The sequence below is a fragment of the Hyla sarda genome, unplaced genomic scaffold (genome assembly GCF_029499605.1).
Source record: "Hyla sarda isolate aHylSar1 unplaced genomic scaffold, aHylSar1.hap1 scaffold_544, whole genome shotgun sequence".
Lineage (NCBI taxonomy): Eukaryota > Metazoa > Chordata > Amphibia > Anura > Hylidae > Hyla > Hyla sarda.
This window is the reverse complement of record NW_026610555.1, coordinates 18,788-43,356: the sequence shown is the minus strand read 5'-3', so window position 1 is coordinate 43,356 and position 24,569 is coordinate 18,788. Positions and strand designations below refer to the sequence as shown.

At 46.0% G+C, this 24,569-nt stretch overlaps 11 non-coding genes across 11 annotated transcripts; all 11 read right to left on the bottom strand.

The window, feature by feature from the left end:
• Positions 1-1,485: 1,485 nt before the first annotated feature.
• Positions 1,486-1,676, bottom strand: LOC130339521 (U2 spliceosomal RNA). The gene has a single exon (XR_008879875.1). It is a non-coding gene; the product is annotated as a U2 spliceosomal RNA (small nuclear RNA).
• Positions 1,677-3,767: 2,091 nt separating this feature from the next.
• LOC130339520 (U2 spliceosomal RNA) lies at positions 3,768-3,958 on the bottom strand. Its single transcript, XR_008879874.1, has one exon. It is a non-coding gene; the product is annotated as a U2 spliceosomal RNA (small nuclear RNA).
• A 2,087-nt stretch (positions 3,959-6,045) lies between these two features.
• Positions 6,046-6,236, bottom strand: LOC130339519 (U2 spliceosomal RNA). The gene has a single exon (XR_008879873.1). It is a non-coding gene; the product is annotated as a U2 spliceosomal RNA (small nuclear RNA).
• A 2,084-nt stretch (positions 6,237-8,320) lies between these two features.
• Positions 8,321-8,511, bottom strand: LOC130339517 (U2 spliceosomal RNA). The gene has a single exon (XR_008879872.1). It is a non-coding gene; the product is annotated as a U2 spliceosomal RNA (small nuclear RNA).
• A 2,082-nt stretch (positions 8,512-10,593) lies between these two features.
• On the bottom strand, positions 10,594-10,784 carry LOC130339516 (U2 spliceosomal RNA). The gene has a single exon (XR_008879871.1). It is a non-coding gene; the product is annotated as a U2 spliceosomal RNA (small nuclear RNA).
• A 2,080-nt stretch (positions 10,785-12,864) lies between these two features.
• Positions 12,865-13,055, bottom strand: LOC130339514 (U2 spliceosomal RNA). The gene has a single exon (XR_008879869.1). It is a non-coding gene; the product is annotated as a U2 spliceosomal RNA (small nuclear RNA).
• Positions 13,056-15,144: 2,089 nt separating this feature from the next.
• LOC130339513 (U2 spliceosomal RNA) lies at positions 15,145-15,335 on the bottom strand. The gene has a single exon (XR_008879868.1). It is a non-coding gene; the product is annotated as a U2 spliceosomal RNA (small nuclear RNA).
• A 2,093-nt stretch (positions 15,336-17,428) lies between these two features.
• Positions 17,429-17,619, bottom strand: LOC130339512 (U2 spliceosomal RNA). Its single transcript, XR_008879867.1, has one exon. It is a non-coding gene; the product is annotated as a U2 spliceosomal RNA (small nuclear RNA).
• A 2,084-nt stretch (positions 17,620-19,703) lies between these two features.
• On the bottom strand, positions 19,704-19,894 carry LOC130339511 (U2 spliceosomal RNA). The gene has a single exon (XR_008879866.1). It is a non-coding gene; the product is annotated as a U2 spliceosomal RNA (small nuclear RNA).
• Positions 19,895-21,981: 2,087 nt separating this feature from the next.
• On the bottom strand, positions 21,982-22,172 carry LOC130339510 (U2 spliceosomal RNA). The gene has a single exon (XR_008879865.1). It is a non-coding gene; the product is annotated as a U2 spliceosomal RNA (small nuclear RNA).
• Positions 22,173-24,270: 2,098 nt separating this feature from the next.
• On the bottom strand, positions 24,271-24,461 carry LOC130339508 (U2 spliceosomal RNA). The gene has a single exon (XR_008879864.1). It is a non-coding gene; the product is annotated as a U2 spliceosomal RNA (small nuclear RNA).
• Between the last annotated feature and the right edge of the window lie 108 nt (positions 24,462-24,569).

The following is a 24,569-nucleotide window of genomic DNA, read 5'->3' as shown; positions in this document are numbered from 1 at the left end:
GAGTGACATCATAGCACTGTAGTTCTGAGGGTTCAAGATGGATGCAACAATCTCCTGTTGCTTCTATGAAGGCCGTAATAGACGACATCACCAAACAGCTCCATAGTCACATACACAGCAAAGGAGAGATGTTGTTTACACCTAGTGATGTCAGTGGTATTGAGTGACATCACAGCACAGTGCTAAGGCTCCTGGGCCTGGACACAGCAGCGGCTGCAATATCTCAACGGAGAATACGTTTATATCTATGTGTGTGTGTGCGCATATATATATATATATATATATATATATATATATATATATATATATATATTTCTCCGCCAAAATCACTTTTAAACCCATTTCCACCTTTTTTTCCCTTCTCTTCCTCTTACTTTTTTTTCACGTTTTTTTACGTTTTTCTCCTTTTCGCCTCTTTTCTGGGCGTATTATTCTTCTTCTTCTTCTTTTTTTTCGTCTAATGCATACCCCATCAGTGCAGCAATGCTTATTCAATACCGCCAGCAGATGGAGACACTGGGGGATAATTTTCTAAGGATTTATACTGATTTTTCCTGTCTGAATTTGTCGCACAGAAAGTTGCAGGCCAAATATGTGTGACATTTCTGCGACTTTAGCTTCTAGAGCATTTTTACAACATTATACATAGGTGCTGAATACATAAAAAGCGACTGTTCAGCGACAGACAAGTCGCATCGGCTGAAAGTAGGCCAGAATGTCAGTCCATGTTGGAGCAGGTTTAGATACAGTCTAAAGCATAGATCTCAAAGTCTGTGCACAGAATTTAGCAAGGGCCTCGCACCTTCTGATGCATCAGGTAGGTGCACAATAGCATAGCCTAACCCTCTGTACTTTGGTCTATATTGATGCGGGACATAGACAGCCAGCTGATGACCAATCCATTAGTGCAATGGATGGCTGGAAGCATTTGTCTTTGCCTTTGCAATACCACAGAAGCAATGCATGGTCAATGTACAGCAATGACACACCTGTGTGAACAGCCAGGAGACCCCCCCCCCCCCATGTTATGTTACATAGTTACATAGTTAGTACGGTCGAAAAAAGACATATGTCCATCACGTTCAACCAGGGAATTAAGGGGTAGGGGTGTGGCGCGATATTGGGGAAGGGATGAGATTTTATATTTCTTCATAAGCATTAATCTTATTTTGTCAATTAGGAACATTCAGCACCCACCCGCTATCAAGGCAGCTGCCTATCATGTCATGCCCTACCTGCACAGGTGTGCTGGCTACTCAAATGATCCAATTAAGGAGGCCATTTAGTCAGCAGCAGCAGAAGTCCTGTGCCTGGACGCTCCAACAGGGGCCAGACACAAGCAGAAGCAGAAGCAGCAGAAGCAGCAGCAGCACCACCTTTTGTTTATTGGCTGCAGCAGCAGCAAGGCCCACAGGGCTGGCTAGCTGGCTAGCCAGCAAGCAGGTAGCAATGAAAGTAGGAATCTTTCTTTTTAACCCTGTAAGGGGGTGGTGCACTGTACCCGAAGATACTGCCATATCGGGTCAATGCATAGGGCGACGGAAGCAAGCTTCGAAATCGGCCCCCGTTCTCAAAAATCCATTTAATATATGGTCCCCAGATAGGGGACGTATCAGATATTAAACTGATAAGAACAGATACTACACTTGATCTTAGCCAAAAGGCCGAGAAGCGATAACCGTGAAAGGGGCGGGCCCAACAAGGTCCCCTTCATGGGCACTATCACTGCTTGCTGTCAGGGAGGCTGCCAGACAATTTTCCATGCACACTCTGGGCTGGGGGGCAGTCAACCACCAGTACACACAGCAGAACCTAAACCCATACCATTATTGCTAAGCAGCAAGACAGGGGCCCATTGCACTCCCACGGGGCCTTTTTAAATGCAATCCATAACCCGGATTTGCCAGGAACCCTTCTTACTCCTCCTACTTGCATGTGACACTGGGCTTAGGATCTGCATAGGAAACACACACACAAGCACACACCTACCTTTGTTGCCTGCAGATGCCTCCTTGGCTGTCCCCAAACGGTATCAAACCAACACCCACGGGAAGCTGTAAGCATAGAGGACATGCCTGCACCCCATTGGACTTACCTGTGTGGGTTAAATCCGGGTTATTTGACAACCTATGGCGGTGATGGTTCTGCTCAGGCAGAGCAGTGCTGATGCTCCTCATAAAGCTGTCGCTGCTGTGAAGGTTCTAGGTGACATCACAAATCCCTTTGGTTACATACACAACAAAGCTGGGTTGTTGTTGTTTACACTCTGCAAGGCCTGTGGAAGTGAGTGACATCATAGCACTGTAGTTCTGAGGGTTCAAGATGGATGCAACAATCTCCTGTTGCTTCTATGAAGGCCGTAATAGACGACATCACCAAACAGCTCCATAGTCACATACACAGCAAAGGAGAGATGTTGTTTACACCTAGTGATGTCAGTGGTATTGAGTGACATCACAGCACAGTGCTAAGGCTCCTGGGCCTGGACACAGCAGCGGCTGCAATATCTCAACGGAGAATACGTTTATATCTATGTGTGTGTGTGCGCATATATATATATATATATATATATATATATATATATATATATATATTTCTCCGCCGAAATCACTTTTAAACCCATTTCCACCTTTTTTTCCCTTCTCTTCCTCTTACTTTTTTTTCACGTTTTTTTACGTTTTTCTCCTTTTCGCCTCTTTTCTGGGCGTATTATTCTTCTTTTTCTTCTTTTTTTTCGTCTAATGCATACCCCATCAGTGCAGCAATGCTTATTCAATACCGCCAGCAGATGGAGACACTGGGGGATAATTTTCTAAGGATTTATACTGATTTTTCCTGTCTGAATTTGTCGCACAGAAAGTTGCAGGCCAAATATGTGTGACATTTCTGCGACTTTAGCTTCTAGAGCATTTTTACAACATTATACATAGGTGCTGAATACATAAAAAGCGACTGTTCAGCGACAGACAAGTCGCATCGGCAGAAAGTAGGCCAGAATGTCAGTCCATGTTGGAGCAGGTTTAGATACAGTCTAAAGCATAGATCTCAAAGTCTGTGCACAGAATTTAGCAAGGGCCTCGCACCTTCTGATGCATCAGGTAGGTGCACAATAGCATAGCCTAACCCTCTGTACTTTGGTCTATATTGATGCGGGACATAGACAGCCAGCTGATGACCAATCCATTAGTGCAATGGATGGCTGGAAGCATTTGTCTTTGCCTTTGCAATACCACAGAAGCAATGCATGGTCAATGTACAGCAATGACACACCTGTGTGAACAGCCAGGAGACCCCCCCCCCCCCCATGTTATGTTACATAGTTACATAGTTAGTACGGTCGAAAAAAGACATATGTCCATCACGTTCAACCAGGGAATTAAGGGGTAGGGGTGTGGCGCGATATTGGGGAAGGGATGAGATTTTATATTTCTTCATAAGCATTAATCTTATTTTGTCAATTAGGAACATTCAGCACCCACCCGCTATCAAGGCAGCTGCCTATCATGTCATGCCCTACCTGCACAGGTGTGCTGGCTACTCAAATGATCCAATTAAGGAGGCCATTTAGTCAGCAGCAGCAGAAGTCCTGTGCCTGGACGCTCCAACAGGGGCCAGACACAAGCAGAAGCAGAAGCAGCAGAAGCAGCAGCAGCACCACCTTTTGTTTATTGGCTGCAGCAGCAGCAAGGCCCACAGGGCTGGCTAGCTGGCTAGCCAGCAAGCAGGTAGCAATGAAAGTAGGAATCTTTCTTTTTAACCCTGTAAGGGGGTGGTGCACTGTACCCGAAGATACTGCCATATCGGGTCAATGCATAGGGCGACGGAAGCAAGCTTCGAAATCGGCCCCCGTTCTCAAAAATCCATTTAATATATGGTCCCCAGATAGGGGACGTATCAGATATTAAACTGATAAGAACAGATACTACACTTGATCTTAGCCAAAAGGCCGAGAAGCGATAACCGTGAAAGGGGCGGGCCCAACAAGGTCCCCTTCATGGGCACTATCACTGCTTGCTGTCAGGGAGGCTGCCAGACAATTTTCCATGCACACTCTGGGCTGGGGGGCAGTCAACCACCAGTACACACAGCAGAACCTAAACCCATACCATTATTGCTAAGCAGCAAGACAGGGGCCCATTGCACTCCCACGGGGCCTTTTTAAATGCAATCCATAACCCGGATTTGCCAGGAACCCTTCTTACTCCTCCTACTTGCATGTGACACTGGGCTTAGGATCTGCATAGGAAACACACACACAAGCACACACCTACCTTTGTTGCCTGCAGATGCCTCCTTGGCTGTCCCCAAACGGTATCAAACCAACACCCACGGGAAGCTGTAAGCATAGAGGACATGCCTGCACCCCATTGGACTTACCTGTGTGGGTTAAATCCGGGTTATTTGACAACCTATGGCGGTGATGGTTCTGCTCAGGCAGAGCAGTGCTGATGCTCCTCATAAAGCTGTCGCTGCTGTGAAGGTTCTAGGTGACATCACAAATCCCTTTGGTTACATACACAACAAAGCTGGGTTGTTGTTGTTTACACTCTGCAAGGCCTGTGGAAGTGAGTGACATCATAGCACTGTAGTTCTGAGGGTTCAAGATGGATGCAACAATCTCCTGTTGCTTCTATGAAGGCCGTAATAGACGACATCACCAAACAGCTCCATAGTCACATACACAGCAAAGGAGAGATGTTGTTTACACCTAGTGATGTCAGTGGTATTGAGTGACATCACAGCACAGTGCTAAGGCTCCTGGGCCTGGACACAGCAGCGGCTGCAATATCTCAACGGAGAATACGTTTATATCTATGTGTGTGTGTGCGCATATATATATATATATATATATATATATATATATATATATATTTCTCCGCCGAAATCACTTTTAAACCCATTTCCACCTTTTTTTCCCTTCTCTTCCTCTTACTTTTTTTTCACGTTTTTTTACGTTTTTCTCCTTTTCGCCTCTTTTCTGGGCGTATTATTCTTCTTTTTCTTCTTTTTTTTCGTCTAATGCATACCCCATCAGTGCAGCAATGCTTATTCAATACCGCCAGCAGATGGAGACACTGGGGGATAATTTTCTAAGGATTTATACTGATTTTTCCTGTCTGAATTTGTCGCACAGAAAGTTGCAGGCCAAATATGTGTGACATTTCTGCGACTTTAGCTTCTAGAGCATTTTTACAACATTATACATAGGTGCTGAATACATAAAAAGCGACTGTTCAGCGACAGACAAGTCGCATCGGCTGAAAGTAGGCCAGAATGTCAGTCCATGTTGGAGCAGGTTTAGATACAGTCTAAAGCATAGATCTCAAAGTCTGTGCACAGAATTTAGCAAGGGCCTCGCACCTTCTGATGCATCAGGTAGGTGCACAATAGCATAGCCTAACCCTCTGTACTTTGGTCTATATTGATGCGGGACATAGACAGCCAGCTGATGACCAATCCATTAGTGCAATGGATGGCTGGAAGCATTTGTCTTTGCCTTTGCAATACCACAGAAGCAATGCATGGTCAATGTACAGCAATGACACACCTGTGTGAACAGCCAGGAGACCCCCCCCCCCCCCATGTTATGTTACATAGTTACATAGTTAGTACGGTCGAAAAAAGACATATGTCCATCACGTTCAACCAGGGAATTAAGGGGTAGGGGTGTGGCGCGATATTGGGGAAGGGATGAGATTTTATATTTCTTCATAAGCATTAATCTTATTTTGTCAATTAGGAACATTCAGCACCCACCCGCTATCAAGGCAGCTGCCTATCATGTCATGCCCTACCTGCACAGGTGTGCTGGCTACTCAAATGATCCAATTAAGGAGGCCATTTAGTCAGCAGCAGCAGAAGTCCTGTGCCTGGACGCTCCAACAGGGGCCAGACACAAGCAGAAGCAGAAGCAGCAGAAGCAGCAGCAGCACCACCTTTTGTTTATTGGCTGCAGCAGCAGCAAGGCCCACAGGGCTGGCTAGCTGGCTAGCCAGCAAGCAGGTAGCAATGAAAGTAGGAATCTTTCTTTTTAACCCTGTAAGGGGGTGGTGCACTGTACCCGAAGATACTGCCATATCGGGTCAATGCATAGGGCGACGGAAGCAAGCTTCGAAATCGGCCCCCGTTCTCAAAAATCCATTTAATATATGGTCCCCAGATAGGGGACGTATCAGATATTAAACTGATAAGAACAGATACTACACTTGATCTTAGCCAAAAGGCCGAGAAGCGATAACCGTGAAAGGGGCGGGCCCAACAAGGTCCCCTTCATGGGCACTATCACTGCTTGCTGTCAGGGAGGCTGCCAGACAATTTTCCATGCACACTCTGGGCTGGGGGGCAGTCAACCACCAGTACACACAGCAGAACCTAAACCCATACCATTATTGCTAAGCAGCAAGACAGGGGCCCATTGCACTCCCACGGGGCCTTTTTAAATGCAATCCATAACCCGGATTTGCCAGGAACCCTTCTTACTCCTCCTACTTGCATGTGACACTGGGCTTAGGATCTGCATAGGAAACACACACACAAGCACACACCTACCTTTGTTGCCTGCAGATGCCTCCTTGGCTGTCCCCAAACGGTATCAAACCAACACCCACGGGAAGCTGTAAGCATAGAGGACATGCCTGCACCCCATTGGACTTACCTGTGTGGGTTAAATCCGGGTTATTTGACAACCTATGGCGGTGATGGTTCTGCTCAGGCAGAGCAGTGCTGATGCTCCTCATAAAGCTGTCGCTGCTGTGAAGGTTCTAGGTGACATCACAAATCCCTTTGGTTACATACACAACAAAGCTGGGTTGTTGTTGTTTACACTCTGCAAGGCCTGTGGAAGTGAGTGACATCATAGCACTGTAGTTCTGAGGGTTCAAGATGGATGCAACAATCTCCTGTTGCTTCTATGAAGGCCGTAATAGACGACATCACCAAACAGCTCCATAGTCACATACACAGCAAAGGAGAGATGTTGTTTACACCTAGTGATGTCAGTGGTATTGAGTGACATCACAGCACAGTGCTAAGGCTCCTGGGCCTGGACACAGCAGCGGCTGCAATATCTCAACGGAGAATACGTTTATATCTATGTGTGTGTGTGCGCATATATATATATATATATATATATATATATATATATATATATATATATATTTCTCCGCCGAAATCACTTTTAAACCCATTTCCACCTTTTTTTCCCTTCTCTTCCTCTTACTTTTTTTTCACGTTTTTTTACGTTTTTCTCCTTTTCGCCTCTTTTCTGGGCGTATTATTCTTCTTTTTCTTCTTTTTTTTCGTCTAATGCATACCCCATCAGTGCAGCAATGCTTATTCAATACCGCCAGCAGATGGAGACACTGGGGGATAATTTTCTAAGGATTTATACTGATTTTTCCTGTCTGAATTTGTCGCACAGAAAGTTGCAGGCCAAATATGTGTGACATTTCTGCGACTTTAGCTTCTAGAGCATTTTTACAACATTATACATAGGTGCTGAATACATAAAAAGCGACTGTTCAGCGACAGACAAGTCGCATCGGCTGAAAGTAGGCCAGAATGTCAGTCCATGTTGGAGCAGGTTTAGATACAGTCTAAAGCATAGATCTCAAAGTCTGTGCACAGAATTTAGCAAGGGCCTCGCACCTTCTGATGCATCAGGTAGGTGCACAATAGCATAGCCTAACCCTCTGTACTTTGGTCTATATTGATGCGGGACATAGACAGCCAGCTGATGACCAATCCATTAGTGCAATGGATGGCTGGAAGCATTTGTCTTTGCCTTTGCAATACCACAGAAGCAATGCATGGTCAATGTACAGCAATGACACACCTGTGTGAACAGCCAGGAGACCCCCCCCCCCATGTTATGTTACATAGTTACATAGTTAGTACGGTCGAAAAAAGACATATGTCCATCACGTTCAACCAGGGAATTAAGGGGTAGGGGTGTGGCGCGATATTGGGGAAGGGATGAGATTTTATATTTCTTCATAAGCATTAATCTTATTTTGTCAATTAGGAACATTCAGCACCCACCCGCTATCAAGGCAGCTGCCTATCATGTCATGCCCTACCTGCACAGGTGTGCTGGCTACTCAAATGATCCAATTAAGGAGGCCATTTAGTCAGCAGCAGCAGAAGTCCTGTGCCTGGAACGCTCCAACAGGGGCCAGACACAAGCAGAAGCAGAAGCAGCAGCAGCACCACCTTTTGTTTATTGGCTGCAGCAGCAGCAAGGCCCACAGGGCTGGCTAGCTGGCTAGCCAGCAAGCAGGTAGCAATGAAAGTAGGAATCTTTCTTTTTAACCCTGTAAGGGGGTGGTGCACTGTACCCGAAGATACTGCCATATCGGGTCAATGCATAGGGCGACGGAAGCAAGCTTCGAAATCGGCCCCCGTTCTCAAAAATCCATTTAATATATGGTCCCCAGATAGGGGACGTATCAGATATTAAACTGATAAGAACAGATACTACACTTGATCTTAGCCAAAAGGCCGAGAAGCGATAACCGTGAAAGGGGCGGGCCCAACAAGGTCCCCTTCATGGGCACTATCACTGCTTGCTGTCAGGGAGGCTGCCAGACAATTTTCCATGCACACTCTGGGCTGGGGGGCAGTCAACCACCAGTACACACAGCAGAACCTAAACCCATACCATTATTGCTAAGCAGCAAGACAGGGGCCCATTGCACTCCCACGGGGCCTTTTTAAATGCAATCCATAACCCGGATTTGCCAGGAACCCTTCTTACTCCTCCTACTTGCATGTGACACTGGGCTTAGGATCTGCATAGGAAACACACACACAAGCACACACCTACCTTTGTTGCCTGCAGATGCCTCCTTGGCTGTCCCCAAACGGTATCAAACCAACACCCACGGGAAGCTGTAAGCATAGAGGACATGCCTGCACCCCATTGGACTTACCTGTGTGGGTTAAATCCGGGTTATTTGACAACCTATGGCGGTGATGGTTCTGCTCAGGCAGAGCAGTGCTGATGCTCCTCATAAAGCTGTCGCTGCTGTGAAGGTTCTAGGTGACATCACAAATCCCTTTGGTTACATACACAACAAAGCTGGGTTGTTGTTGTTTACACTCTGCAAGGCCTGTGGAAGTGAGTGACATCATAGCACTGTAGTTCTGAGGGTTCAAGATGGATGCAACAATCTCCTGTTGCTTCTATGAAGGCCGTAATAGACGACATCACCAAACAGCTCCATAGTCACATACACAGCAAAGGAGAGATGTTGTTTACACCTAGTGATGTCAGTGGTATTGAGTGACATCACAGCACAGTGCTAAGGCTCCTGGGCCTGGACACAGCAGCGGCTGCAATATCTCAACGGAGAATACGTTTATATCTATGTGTGTGTGTGCGCATATATATATATATATATATATATATATATATATATATATATATATATTCTCCGCCGAAATCACTTTTAAACCCATTTCCACCTTTTTTTCCCTTCTCTTCCTCTTACTTTTTTTTCAAGTTTTTTTACGTTTTTCTCCTTTTCGCCTCTTTTCTGGGCGTATTATTCTTCTTTTTCTTCTTTTTTTTCGTCTAATGCATACCCCATCAGTGCAGCAATGCTTATTCAATACCGCCAGCAGATGGAGACACTGGGGGATAATTTTCTAAGGATTTATACTGATTTTTCCTGTCTGAATTTGTCGCACAGAAAGTTGCAGGCCAAATATGTGTGACATTTCTGCGACTTTAGCTTCTAGAGCATTTTTACAACATTATACATAGGTGCTGAATACATAAAAAGCGACTGTTCAGCGACAGACAAGTCGCATCGGCTGAAAGTAGGCCAGAATGTCAGTCCATGTTGGAGCAGGTTTAGATACAGTCTAAAGCATAGATCTCAAAGTCTGTGCACAGAATTTAGCAAGGGCCTCGCACCTTCTGATGCATCAGGTAGGTGCACAATAGCATAGCCTAACCCTCTGTACTTTGGTCTATATTGATGCGGGACATAGACAGCCAGCTGATGACCAATCCATTAGTGCAATGGATGGCTGGAAGCATTTGTCTTTGCCTTTGCAATACCACAGAAGCAATGCATGGTCAATGTACAGCAATGACACACCTGTGTGAACAGCCAGGAGACCCCCCCCCCCCCATGTTATGTTACATAGTTACATAGTTAGTACGGTCGAAAAAAGACATATGTCCATCACGTTCAACCAGGGAATTAAGGGGTAGGGGTGTGGCGCGATATTGGGGAAGGGATGAGATTTTATATTTCTTCATAAGCATTAATCTTATTTTGTCAATTAGGAACATTCAGCACCCACCCGCTATCAAGGCAGCTGCCTATCATGTCATGCCCTACCTGCACAGGTGTGCTGGCTACTCAAATGATCCAATTAAGGAGGCCATTTAGTCAGCAGCAGCAGAAGTCCTGTGCCTGGACGCTCCAACAGGGGCCAGACACAAGCAGAAGCAGAAGCAGCAGCAGCACCACCTTTTGTTTATTGGCTGCAGCAGCAGCAAGGCCCACAGGGCTGGCTAGCTGGCTAGCCAGCAAGCAGGTAGCAATGAAAGTAGGAATCTTTCTTTTTAACCCTGTAAGGGGGTGGTGCACTGTACCCGAAGATACTGCCATATCGGGTCAATGCATAGGGCGACGGAAGCAAGCTTCGAAATCGGCCCCCGTTCTCAAAAATCCATTTAATATATGGTCCCCAGATAGGGGACGTATCAGATATTAAACTGATAAGAACAGATACTACACTTGATCTTAGCCAAAAGGCCGAGAAGCGATAACCGTGAAAGGGGCGGGCCCAACAAGGTCCCCTTCATGGGCACTATCACTGCTTGCTGTCAGGGAGGCTGCCAGACAATTTTCCATGCACACTCTGGGCTGGGGGGCAGTCAACCACCAGTACACACAGCAGAACCTAAACCCATACCATTATTGCTAAGCAGCAAGACAGGGGCCCATTGCACTCCCACGGGGCCTTTTTAAATGCAATCCATAACCCGGATTTGCCAGGAACCCTTCTTACTCCTCCTACTTGCATGTGACACTGGGCTTAGGATCTGCATAGGAAACACACACACAAGCACACACCTACCTTTGTTGCCTGCAGATGCCTCCTTGGCTGTCCCCAAACGGTATCAAACCAACACCCACGGGAAGCTGTAAGCATAGAGGACATGCCTGCACCCCATTGGACTTACCTGTGTGGGTTAAATCCGGGTTATTTGACAACCTATGGCGGTGATGGTTCTGCTCAGGCAGAGCAGTGCTGATGCTCCTCATAAAGCTGTCGCTGCTGTGAAGGTTCTAGGTGACATCACAAATCCCTTTGGTTACATACACAACAAAGCTGGGTTGTTGTTGTTTACACTCTGCAAGGCCTGTGGAAGTGAGTGACATCATAGCACTGTAGTTCTGAGGGTTCAAGATGGATGCAACAATCTCCTGTTGCTTCTATGAAGGCCGTAATAGACGACATCACCAAACAGCTCCATAGTCACATACACAGCAAAGGAGAGATGTTGTTTACACCTAGTGATGTCAGTGGTATTGAGTGACATCACAGCACAGTGCTAAGGCTCCTGGGCCTGGACACAGCAGCGGCTGCAATATCTCAACGGAGAATACGTTTATATCTATGTGTGTGTGTGCGCATATATATATATATATATATATATATATATATATATTTCTCCGCCGAAATCACTTTTAAACCCATTTCCACCTTTTTTTCCCTTCTCTTCCTCTTACTTTTTTTTCACGTTTTTTTACGTTTTTCTCCTTTTCGCCTCTTTTCTGGGCGTATTATTCTTCTTTTTCTTCTTTTTTTTCGTCTAATGCATACCCCATCAGTGCAGCAATGCTTATTCAATACCGCCAGCAGATGGAGACACTGGGGGATAATTTTCTAAGGATTTATACTGATTTTTCCTGTCTGAATTTGTCGCACAGAAAGTTGCAGGCCAAATATGTGTGACATTTCTGCGACTTTAGCTTCTAGAGCATTTTTACAACATTATACATAGGTGCTGAATACATAAAAAGCGACTGTTCAGCGACAGACAAGTCGCATCGGCAGAAAGTAGGCCAGAATGTCAGTCCATGTTGGAGCAGGTTTAGATACAGTCTAAAGCATAGATCTCAAAGTCTGTGCACAGAATTTAGCAAGGGCCTCGCACCTTCTGATGCATCAGGTAGGTGCACAATAGCATAGCCTAACCCTCTGTACTTTGGTCTATATTGATGCGGGACATAGACAGCCAGCTGATGACCAATCCATTAGTGCAATGGATGGCTGGAAGCATTTGTCTTTGCCTTTGCAATACCACAGAAGCAATGCATGGTCAATGTACAGCAATGACACACCTGTGTGAACAGCCAGGAGACCCCCCCCCCCCCATGTTATGTTACATAGTTACATAGTTAGTACGGTCGAAAAAAGACATATGTCCATCACGTTCAACCAGGGAATTAAGGGGTAGGGGTGTGGCGCGATATTGGGGAAGGGATGAGATTTTATATTTCTTCATAAGCATTAATCTTATTTTGTCAATTAGGAACATTCAGCACCCACCCGCTATCAAGGCAGCTGCCTATCATGTCATGCCCTACCTGCACAGGTGTGCTGGCTACTCAAATGATCCAATTAAGGAGGCCATTTAGTCAGCAGCAGCAGAAGTCCTGTGCCTGGACGCTCCAACAGGGGCCAGACACAAGCAGAAGCAGAAGCAGCAGAAGCAGCAGCAGCACCACCTTTTGTTTATTGGCTGCAGCAGCAGCAAGGCCCACAGGGCTGGCTAGCTGGCTAGCCAGCAAGCAGGTAGCAATGAAAGTAGGAATCTTTCTTTTTAACCCTGTAAGGGGGTGGTGCACTGTACCCGAAGATACTGCCATATCGGGTCAATGCATAGGGCGACGGAAGCAAGCTTCGAAATCGGCCCCCGTTCTCAAAAATCCATTTAATATATGGTCCCCAGATAGGGGACGTATCAGATATTAAACTGATAAGAACAGATACTACACTTGATCTTAGCCAAAAGGCCGAGAAGCGATAACCGTGAAAGGGGCGGGCCCAACAAGGTCCCCTTCATGGGCACTATCACTGCTTGCTGTCAGGGAGGCTGCCAGACAATTTTCCATGCACACTCTGGGCTGGGGGGCAGTCAACCACCAGTACACACAGCAGAACCTAAACCCATACCATTATTGCTAAGCAGCAAGACAGGGGCCCATTGCACTCCCACGGGGCCTTTTTAAATGCAATCCATAACCCGGATTTGCCAGGAACCCTTCTTACTCCTCCTACTTGCATGTGACACTGGGCTTAGGATCTGCATAGGAAACACACACACAAGCACACACCTACCTTTGTTGCCTGCAGATGCCTCCTTGGCTGTCCCCAAACGGTATCAAACCAACACCCACGGGAAGCTGTAAGCATAGAGGACATGCCTGCACCCCATTGGACTTACCTGTGTGGGTTAAATCCGGGTTATTTGACAACCTATGGCGGTGATGGTTCTGCTCAGGCAGAGCAGTGCTGATGCTCCTCATAAAGCTGTCGCTGCTGTGAAGGTTCTAGGTGACATCACAAATCCCTTTGGTTACATACACAACAAAGCTTTGTTGTTGTTTACACTCTGCAAGGCCTGTGGAAGTGAGTGACATCATAGCACTGTAGTTCTGAGGGTTCAAGATGGATGCAACAATCTCCTGTTGCTTCTATGAAGGCCGTAATAGACGACATCACCAAACAGCTCCATAGTCACATACACAGCAAAGGAGAGATGTTGTTTACACCTAGTGATGTCAGTGGTATTGAGTGACATCACAGCACAGTGCTAAGGCTCCTGGGCCTGGACACAGCAGCGGCTGCAATATCTCAACGGAGAATACGTTTATATCTATGTGTGTGTGTGCGCATATATATATATATATATATATATATATATATATATATATATATATATTCTCCGCCGAAATCACTTTTAAACCCATTTCCACCTTTTTTTCCCTTCTCTTCCTCTTACTTTTTTTTCACGTTTTTTTACGTTTTTCTCCTTTTCGCCTCTTTTCTGGGCGTATTATTCTTCTTTTTCTTCTTTTTTTTCGTCTAATGCATACCCCATCAGTGCAGCAATGCTTATTCAATACCGCCAGCAGATGGAGACACTGGGGGATAATTTTCTAAGGATTTATACTGATTTTTCCTGTCTGAATTTGTCGCACAGAAAGTTGCAGGCCAAATATGTGTGACATTTCTGCGACTTTAGCTTCTAGAGCATTTTTACAACATTATACATAGGTGCTGAATACATAAAAAGCGACTGTTCAGCGACAGACAAGTCGCATCGGCTGAAAGTAGGCCAGAATGTCAGTCCATGTTGGAGCAGGTTTAGATACAGTCTAAAGCATAGATCTCAAAGTCTGTGCACAGAATTTAGCAAGGGCCTCGCACCTTCTGATGCATCAGGTAGGTGCACAATAGCATAGCCTAACCCTCTGTACTTTGGTCTATATTGATGCGGGACATAGACAGCCAGCTGATGACCAATCCATTAGTGCAATGGATGGCTGGAAGCATTTGTCTTTGCCTTTGCAATACCACAGAAGCAATGCATGGTCAATGTACAGCAATGACACACCTGTGTGAACAGCCAGGAGACCCCCCCCCCCCCCATGTTATGTTACATAGTTACATAGTTAGTACGGTCGAAAAAAGACATATGTCCATCACGTTCAACCAGGGAATTAAGGGGTAGGGGTGTGGCGCGATATTGGGGAAGGGATGAGATTTTATATTTCTTCATAAGCATTAATCTTATTTTGTCAATTAGGAACATTCAGCACCCACCCGCTATCAAGGCAGCTGCCTATCATGTCATGCCCTACCTGCACAGGTGTGCTGGCTACTCAAATGATCCAATTAAGGAGGCCATTTAGTCAGCAGCAGCAGAAGTCCTGTGCCTGGACGCTCCAACAGGGGCCAGACACAAGCAGAAGCAGAAGCAGCAGAAGCAGCAGCAGCACCACCTTTTGTTTATTGGCTGCAGCAGCAGCAAGGCCCACAGGGCTGGCTAGCTGGCTAGCCAGCAAGCAGGTAGCAATGAAAGTAGGAATCTTTCTTTTTAACCCTGTAAGGGGGTGGTGCACTGTACCCGAAGATACTGCCATATCGGGTCAATGCATAGGGCGACGGAAGCAAGCTTCGAAATCGGCCCCCGTTCTCAAAAATCCATTTAATATATGGTCCCCAGATAGGGGACGTATCAGATATTAAACTGATAAGAACAGATACTACACTTGATCTTAGCCAAAAGGCCGAGAAGCGATAACCGTGAAAGGGGCGGGCCCAACAAGGTCCCCTTCATGGGCACTATCACTGCTTGCTGTCAGGGAGGCTGCCAGACAATTTTCCATGCACACTCTGGGCTGGGGGGCAGTCAACCACCAGTACACACAGCAGAACCTAAACCCATACCATTATTGCTAAGCAGCAAGACAGGGGCCCATTGCACTCCCACGGGGCCTTTTTAAATGCAATCCATAACCCGGATTTGCCAGGAACCCTTCTTACTCCTCCTACTTGCATGTGACACTGGGCTTAGGATCTGCATAGGAAACACACACACAAGCACACACCTACCTTTGTTGCCTGCAGATGCCTCCTTGGCTGTCCCCAAACGGTATCAAACCAACACCCACGGGAAGCTGTAAGCATAGAGGACATGCCTGCACCCCATTGGACTTACCTGTGTGGGTTAAATCCGGGTTATTTGACAACCTATGGCGGTGATGGTTCTGCTCAGGCAGAGCAGTGCTGATGCTCCTCATAAAGCTGTCGCTGCTGTGAAGGTTCTAGGTGACATCACAAATCCCTTTGGTTACATACACAACAAAGCTGGGTTGTTGTTGTTTACACTCTGCAAGGCCTGTGGAAGTGAGTGACATCATAGCACTGTAGTTCTGAGGGTTCAAGATGGATGCAACAATCTCCTGTTGCTTCTATGAAGGCCGTAATAGACGACATCACCAAACAGCTCCATAGTCACATACACAGCAAAGGAGAGATGTTGTTTACACCTAGTGATGTCAGTGGTATTGAGTGACATCACAGCACAGTGCTAAGGCTCCTGGGCCTGGACACAGCAGCGGCTGCAATATCTCAACGGAGAATACGTTTATATCTATGTGTGTGTGTGCGCATATATATATATATATATATATATATATATATATATATATATATATATTTCTCCGCCGAAATCACTTTTAAACCCATTTCCACCTTTTTTTCCCTTCTCTTCCTCTTACTTTTTTTTCACGTTTTTTTACGTTTTTCTCCTTTTCGCCTCTTTTCTGGGCGTATTATTCTTCTTTTTCTTCTTTTTTTTCGTCTAATGCATACCCCATCAGTGCAGCAATGCTTATTCAATACCGCCAGCAGATGGAGACACTGGGGGATAATTTTCTAAGGATTTATACTGATTTTTCCTGTCTGAATTTGTCGCACAGAAAGTTGCAGGCCAAATATGTGTGACATTTCTGCGACTTTAGCTTCTAGAGCATTTTTACAACATTATACATAGGTGCTGAATACATAAAAAGCGACTGTTCAGCGACAGACAAGTCGCATCGGCTGAAAGTAGGCCAGAATGTCAGTCCATGTTGGAGCAGGTTTAGATACAGTCTAAAGCATAGATCTCAAAGTCTGTGCACAGAATTTAGCAAGGGCCTCGCACCTTCTGATGCATCAGGTAGGTGCACAATAGCATAGCCTAACCCTCTGTACTTTGGTCTATATTGATGCGGGACATAGACAGCCAGCTGATGACCAATCCATTAGTGCAATGGATGGCTGGAAGCATTTGTCTTTGCCTTTGCAATACCACAGAAGCAATGCATGGTCAATGTACAGCAATGACACACCTGTGTGAACAGCCAGGAGACCCCCCCCCCCCCCATGTTATGTTACATAGTTACATAGTTAGTACGGTCGAAAAAAGACATATGTCCATCACGTTCAACCAGGGAATTAAGGGGTAGGGGTGTGGCGCGATATTGGGGAAGGGATGAGATTTTATATTTCTTCATAAGCATTAATCTTATTTTGTCAATTAGGAACATTCAGCACCCACCCGCTATCAAGGCAGCTGCCTATCATGTCATGCCCTACCTGCACAGGTGTGCTGGCTACTCAAATGATCCAATTAAGGAGGCCATTTAGTCAGCAGCAGCAGAAGTCCTGTGCCTGGACGCTCCAACAGGGGCCAGACACAAGCAGAAGCAGAAGCAGCAGAAGCAGCAGCAGCACCACCTTTTGTTTATTGGCTGCAGCAGCAGCAAGGCCCACAGGGCTGGCTAGCTGGCTAGCCAGCAAGCAGGTAGCAATGAAAGTAGGAATCTTTCTTTTTAACCCTGTAAGGGGGTGGTGCACTGTACCCGAAGATACTGCCATATCGGGTCAATGCATAGGGCGACGGAAGCAAGCTTCGAAATCGGCCCCCGTTCTCAAAAATCCATTTAATATATGGTCCCCAGATAGGGGACGTATCAGATATTAAACTGATAAGAACAGATACTACACTTGATCTTAGCCAAAAGGCCGAGAAGCGATAACCGTGAAAGGGGCGGGCCCAACAAGGTCCCCTTCATGGGCACTATCACTGCTTGCTGTCAGGGAGGCTGCCAGACAATTTTCCATGCACACTCTGGGCTGGGGGGCAGTCAACCACCAGTACACACAGCAGAACCTAAACCCATACCATTATTGCTAAGCAGCAAGACAGGGGCCCATTGCACTCCCACGGGGCCTTTTTAAATGCAATCCATAACCCGGATTTGCCAGGAACCCTTCTTACTCCTCCTACTTGCATGTGACACTGGGCTTAGGATCTGCATAGGAAACACACACACAAGCACACACCTACCTTTGTTGCCTGCAGATGCCTCCTTGGCTGTCCCCAAACGGTATCAAACCAACACCCACGGGAAGCTGTAAGCATAGAGGACATGCCTGCACCCCATTGGACTTACCTGTGTGGGTTAAATCCGGGTTATTTGACAACCTATGGCGGTGATGGTTCTGCTCAGGCAGAGCAGTGCTGATGCTCCTCATAAAGCTGTCGCTGCTGTGAAGGTTCTAGGTGACATCACAAATCCCTTTGGTTACATACACAACAAAGCTGGGTTGTTGTTGTTTACACTCTGCAAGGCCTGTGGAAGTGAGTGACATCATAGCACTGTAGTTCTGAGGGTTCAAGATGGATGCAACAATCTCCTGTTGCTTCTATGAAGGCCGTAATAGACGACATCACCAAACAGCTCCATAGTCACATACACAGCAAAGGAGAGATGTTGTTTACACCTAGTGATGTCAGTGGTATTGAGTGACATCACAGCACAGTGCTAAGGCTCCTGGGCCTGGACACAGCAGCGGCTGCAATATCTCAACGGAGAATACGTTTATATCTATGTGTGTGTGTGCGCATATATATATATATATATATATATATATATATATATATATATATATATATCTCCGCCGAAATCACTTTTAAACCCATTTCCACCTTTTTTTCCCTTCTCTTCCTCTTACTTTTTTTTCACGTTTTTTTACGTTTTTCTCCTTTTCGCCTCTTTTCTGGGCGTATTATTCTTCTTTTTCTTCTTTTTTTTCGTCTAATGCATACCCCATCAGTGCAGCAATGCTTATTCAATACCGCCAGCAGATGGAGACACTGGGGGATAATTTTCTAAGGATTTATACTGATTTTTCCTGTCTGAATTTGTCGCACAGAAAGTTGCAGGCCAAATATGTGTGACATTTCTGCGACTTTAGCTTCTAGAGCATTTTTACAACATTATACATAGGTGCTGAATACATAAAAAGCGACTGTTCAGCGACAGACAAGTCGCATCGGCTGAAAGTAGGCCAGAATGTCAGTCCATGTTGGAGCAGGTTTAGATACAGTCTAAAGCATAGATCTCAAAGTCTGTGCACAGAATTTAGCAAGGGCCTCGCACCTTCTGATGCATCAGGTAGGTGCACAATAGCATAGCCTAACCCTCTGTACTTTGGTCTATATTGATGCGGGACATAGACAGCCAGCTGATGACCAATCCATTAGTGCAATGGATGGCTGGAAGCATTTGTCTTTGCCTTTGCAATACCACAGAAGCAATGCATGGTCAATGTACAGCAATGACACACCTGTGTGAACAGCCAGGAGACCCCCCCCCCCCCCATGTTATGTTACATAGTTACATAGTTAGTACGGTCGAAAAAAGACATATGTCCATCACGTTCAACCAGGGAATTAAGGGGTAGGGGTGTGGCGCGATATTGGGGAAGGGATGAGATTTTATATTTCTTCATAAGCATTAATCTTATTTTGTCAATTAGGAACATTCAGCACCCACCCGCTATCAAGGCAGCTGCCTATCATGTCATGCCCTACCTGCACAGGTGTGCTGGCTACTCAAATGATCCAATTAAGGAGGCCATTTAGTCAGCAGCAGCAGAAGTCCTGTGCCTGGACGCTCCAACAGGGGCCAGACACAAGCAGAAGCAGAAGCAGCAGCAGCACCACCTTTTGTTTATTGGCTGCAGCAGCAGCAAGGCCCACAGGGCTGGCTAGCTGGCTAGCCAGCAAGCAGGTAGCAATGAAAGTAGGAATCTTTCTTTTTAACCCTGTAAGGGGGTGGTGCACTGTACCCGAAGATACTGCCATATCGGGTCAATGCATAGGGCGACGGAAGCAAGCTTCGAAATCGGCCCCCGTTCTCAAAAATCCATTTAATATATGGTCCCCAGATAGGGGACGTATCAGATATTAAACTGATAAGAACAGATACTACACTTGATCTTAGCCAAAAGGCCGAGAAGCGATAACCGTGAAAGGGGCGGGCCCAACAAGGTCCCCTTCATGGGCACTATCACTGCTTGCTGTCAGGGAGGCTGCCAGACAATTTTCCATGCACACTCTGGGCTGGGGGGCAGTCAACCACCAGTACACACAGCAGAACCTAAACCCATACCATTATTGCTAAGCAGCAAGACAGGGGCCCATTGCACTCCCACGGGGCCTTTTTAAATGCAATCCATAACCCGGATTTGCCAGGAACCCTTCTTACTCCTCCTACTTGCATGTGACACTGGGCTTAGGATCTGCATAGGAAACACACACACAAGCACACACCTACCTTTGTTGCCTGCAGATGCCTCCTTGGCTGTCCCCAAACGGTATCAAACCAACACCCACGGGAAGCTGTAAGCATAGAGGACATGCCTGCACCCCATTGGACTTACCTGTGTGGGTTAAATCCGGGTTATTTGACAACCTATGGCGGTGATGGTTCTGCTCAGGCAGAGCAGTGCTGATGCTCCTCATAAAGCTGTCGCTGCTGTGAAGGTTCTAGGTGACATCACAAATCCCTTTGGTTACATACACAACAAAGCTGGGTTGTTGTTGTTTACACTCTGCAAGGCCTGTGGAAGTGAGTGACATCATAGCACTGTAGTTCTGAGGGTTCAAGATGGATGCAACAATCTCCTGTTGCTTCTATGAAGGCCGTAATAGACGACATCACCAAACAGCTCCATAGTCACATACACAGCAAAGGAGAGATGTTGTTTACACCTAGTGATGTCAGTGGTATTGAGTGACATCACAGCACAGTGCTAAGGCTCCTGGGCCTGGACACAGCAGCGGCTGCAATATCTCAACGGAGAATACGTTTATATCTATGTGTGTGTGTGCGCATATATATATATATATATATATATATATATATATATATATATATATTTCTCCGCCGAAATCACTTTTAAACCCATTTCCACCTTTTTTTCCCTTCTCTTCCTCTTACTTTTTTTTCACGTTTTTTTACGTTTTTCTCCTTTTCGCCTCTTTTCTGGGCGTATTATTCTTCTTTTTCTTCTTTTTTTTCGTCTAATGCATACCCCATCAGTGCAGCAATGCTTATTCAATACCGCCAGCAGATGGAGACACTGGGGGATAATTTTCTAAGGATTTATACTGATTTTTCCTGTCTGAATTTGTCGCACAGAAAGTTGCAGGCCAAATATGTGTGACATTTCTGCGACTTTAGCTTCTAGAGCATTTTTACAACATTATACATAGGTGCTGAATACATAAAAAGCGACTGTTCAGCGACAGACAAGTCGCATCGGCTGAAGGCCAGAATGTCAGTCCATGTTGGAGCAGGTTTAGATACAGTCTAAAGCATAGATCTCAAAGTCTGTGCACAGAATTTAGCAAGGGCCTCGCACCTTCTGATGCATCAGGTAGGTGCACAATAGCATAGCCTAACCCTCTGTACTTTGGTCTATATTGATGCGGGACATAGACAGCCAGCTGATGACCAATCCATTAGTGCAATGGATGGCTGGAAGCATTTGTCTTTGCCTTTGCAATACCACAGAAGCAATGCATGGTCAATGTACAGCAATGACACACCTGTGTGAACAGCCAGGAGACCCCCCCCCCCCCCATGTTATGTTACATAGTTACATAGTTAGTACGGTCGAAAAAAGACATATGTCCATCACGTTCAACCAGGGAATTAAGGGGTAGGGGTGTGGCGCGATATTGGGGAAGGGATGAGATTTTATATTTCTTCATAAGCATTAATCTTATTTTGTCAATTAGGAACATTCAGCACCCACCCGCTATCAAGGCAGCTGCCTATCATGTCATGCCCTACCTGCACAGGTGTGCTGGCTACTCAAATGATCCAATTAAGGAGGCCATTTAGTCAGCAGCAGCAGAAGTCCTGTGCCTGGACGCTCCAACAGGGGCCAGACACAAGCAGAAGCAGAAGCAGCAGAAGCAGCAGCAGCACCACCTTTTGTTTATTGGCTGCAGCAGCAGCAAGGCCCACAGGGCTGGCTAGCTGGCTAGCCAGCAAGCAGGTAGCAATGAAAGTAGGAATCTTTCTTTTTAACCCTGTAAGGGGGTGGTGCACTGTACCCGAAGATACTGCCATATCGGGTCAATGCATAGGGCGACGGAAGCAAGCTTCGAAATCGGCCCCCGTTCTCAAAAATCCATTTAATATATGGTCCCCAGATAGGGGACGTATCAGATATTAAACTGATAAGAACAGATACTACACTTGATCTTAGCCAAAAGGCCGAGAAGCGATAACCGTGAAAGGGGCGGGCCCAACAAGGTCCCCTTCATGGGCACTATCACTGCTTGCTGTCAGGGAGGCTGCCAGACAATTTTCCATGCACACTCTGGGCTGGGGGGCAGTCAACCACCAGTACACACAGCAGAACCTAAACCCATACCATTATTGCTAAGCAGCAAGACAGGGGCCCATTGCACTCCCACGGGGCCTTTTTAAATGCAATCCATAACCCGGATTTGCCAGGAACCCTTCTTACTCCTCCTACTTGCATGTGACACTGGGCTTAGGATCTGCATAGGAAACACACACACAAGCACACACCTACCTTTGTTGCCTGCAGATGCCTCCTTGGCTGTCCCCAAACGGTATCAAACCAACACCCACGGGAAGCTGTAAGCATAGAGGACATGCCTGCACCCCATTGGACTTACCTGTGTGGGTTAAATCCGGGTTATTTGACAACCTATGGCGGTGATGGTTCTGCTCAGGCAGAGCAGTGCTGATGCTCCTCATAAAGCTGTCGCTGCTGTGAAGGTTCTAGGTGACATCACAAATCCCTTTGGTTACATACACAACAAAGCTGGGTTGTTGTTGTTTACACTCTGCAAGGCCTGTGGAAGTGAGTGACATCATAGCACTGTAGTTCTGAGGGTTCAAGATGGATGCAACAATCTCCTGTTGCTTCTATGAAGGCCGTAATAGACGACATCACCAAACAGCTCCATAGTCACATACACAGCAAAGGAGAGATGTTGTTTACACCTAGTGATGTCAGTGGTATTGAGTGACATCACAGCACAGTGCTAAGGCTCCTGGGCCTGGACACAGCAGCGGCTGCAATATCTCAACGGAGAATACGTTTATATCTATGTGTGTGTGTGCGCATATATATATATATATATATATATATATATATATATATATATATATATATATATCTCCGCCGAAATCACTTTTAAACCCATTTCCACCTTTTTTTCCCTTCTCTTCCTCTTACTTTTTTTTCACGTTTTTTTACGTTTTTCTCCTTTTCGCCTCTTTTCTGGGCGTATTATTCTTCTTTTTCTTCTTTTTTTTCGTCTAATGCATACCCCATCAGTGCAGCAATGCTTATTCAATACCGCCAGCAGATGGAGACACTGGGGGATAATTTTCTAAGGATTTATACTGATTTTTCCTGTCTGAATTTGTCGCACAGAAAGTTGCAGGCCAAATATGTGTGACATTTCTGCGACTTTAGCTTCTAGAGCATTTTTACAACATTATACATAGGTGCTGAATACATAAAAAGCGACTGTTCAGCGACAGACAAGTCGCATCGGCTGAAAGTAGGCCAGAATGTCAGTCCATGTTGGAGCAGGTTTAGATACAGTCTAAAGCATAGATCTCAAAGTCTGTGCACAGAATTTAGCAAGGGCCTCGCACCTTCTGATGCATCAGGTAGGTGCACAATAGCATAGCCTAACCCTCTGTACTTTGGTCTATATTGATGCGGGACATAGACAGCCAGCTGATGACCAATCCATTAGTGCAATGGATGGCTGGAAGCATTTGTCTTTGCCTTTGCAATACCACAGAAGCAATGCATGGTCAATGTACAGCAATGACACACCTGTGTGAACAGCCAGGAGACCCCCCCCCCCCCCCATGTTATGTTACATAGTTACATAGTTAGTACGGTCGAAAAAAGACATATGTCCATCACGTTCAACCAGGGAATTAAGGGGTAGGGGTGTGGCGCGATATTGGGGAAGGGATGAGATTTTATATTTCTTCATAAGCATTAATCTTATTTTGTCAATTAGGAACATTCAGCACCCACCCGCTATCAAGGCAGCTGCCTATCATGTCATGCCCTACCTGCACAGGTGTGCTGGCTACTCAAATGATCCAATTAAGGAGGCCATTTAGTCAGCAGCAGCAGAAGTCCTGTGCCTGGACGCTCCAACAGGGGCCAGACACAAGCAGAAGCAGAAGCAGCAGAAGCAGCAGCAGCACCACCTTTTGTTTATTGGCTGCAGCAGCAGCAAGGCCCACAGGGCTGGCTAGCTGGCTAGCCAGCAAGCAGGTAGCAATGAAAGTAGGAATCTTTCTTTTTAACCCTGTAAGGGGGTGGTGCACTGTACCCGAAGATACTGCCATATCGGGTCAATGCATAGGGCGACGGAAGCAAGCTTCGAAATCGGCCCCCGTTCTCAAAAATCCATTTAATATATGGTCCCCAGATAGGGGACGTATCAGATATTAAACTGATAAGAACAGATACTACACTTGATCTTAGCCAAAAGGCCGAGAAGCGATAACCGTGAAAGGGGCGGGCCCAACAAGGTCCCCTTCATGGGCACTATCACTGCTTGCTGTCAGGGAGGCTGCCAGACAATTTTCCATGCACACTCTGGGCTGGGGGGC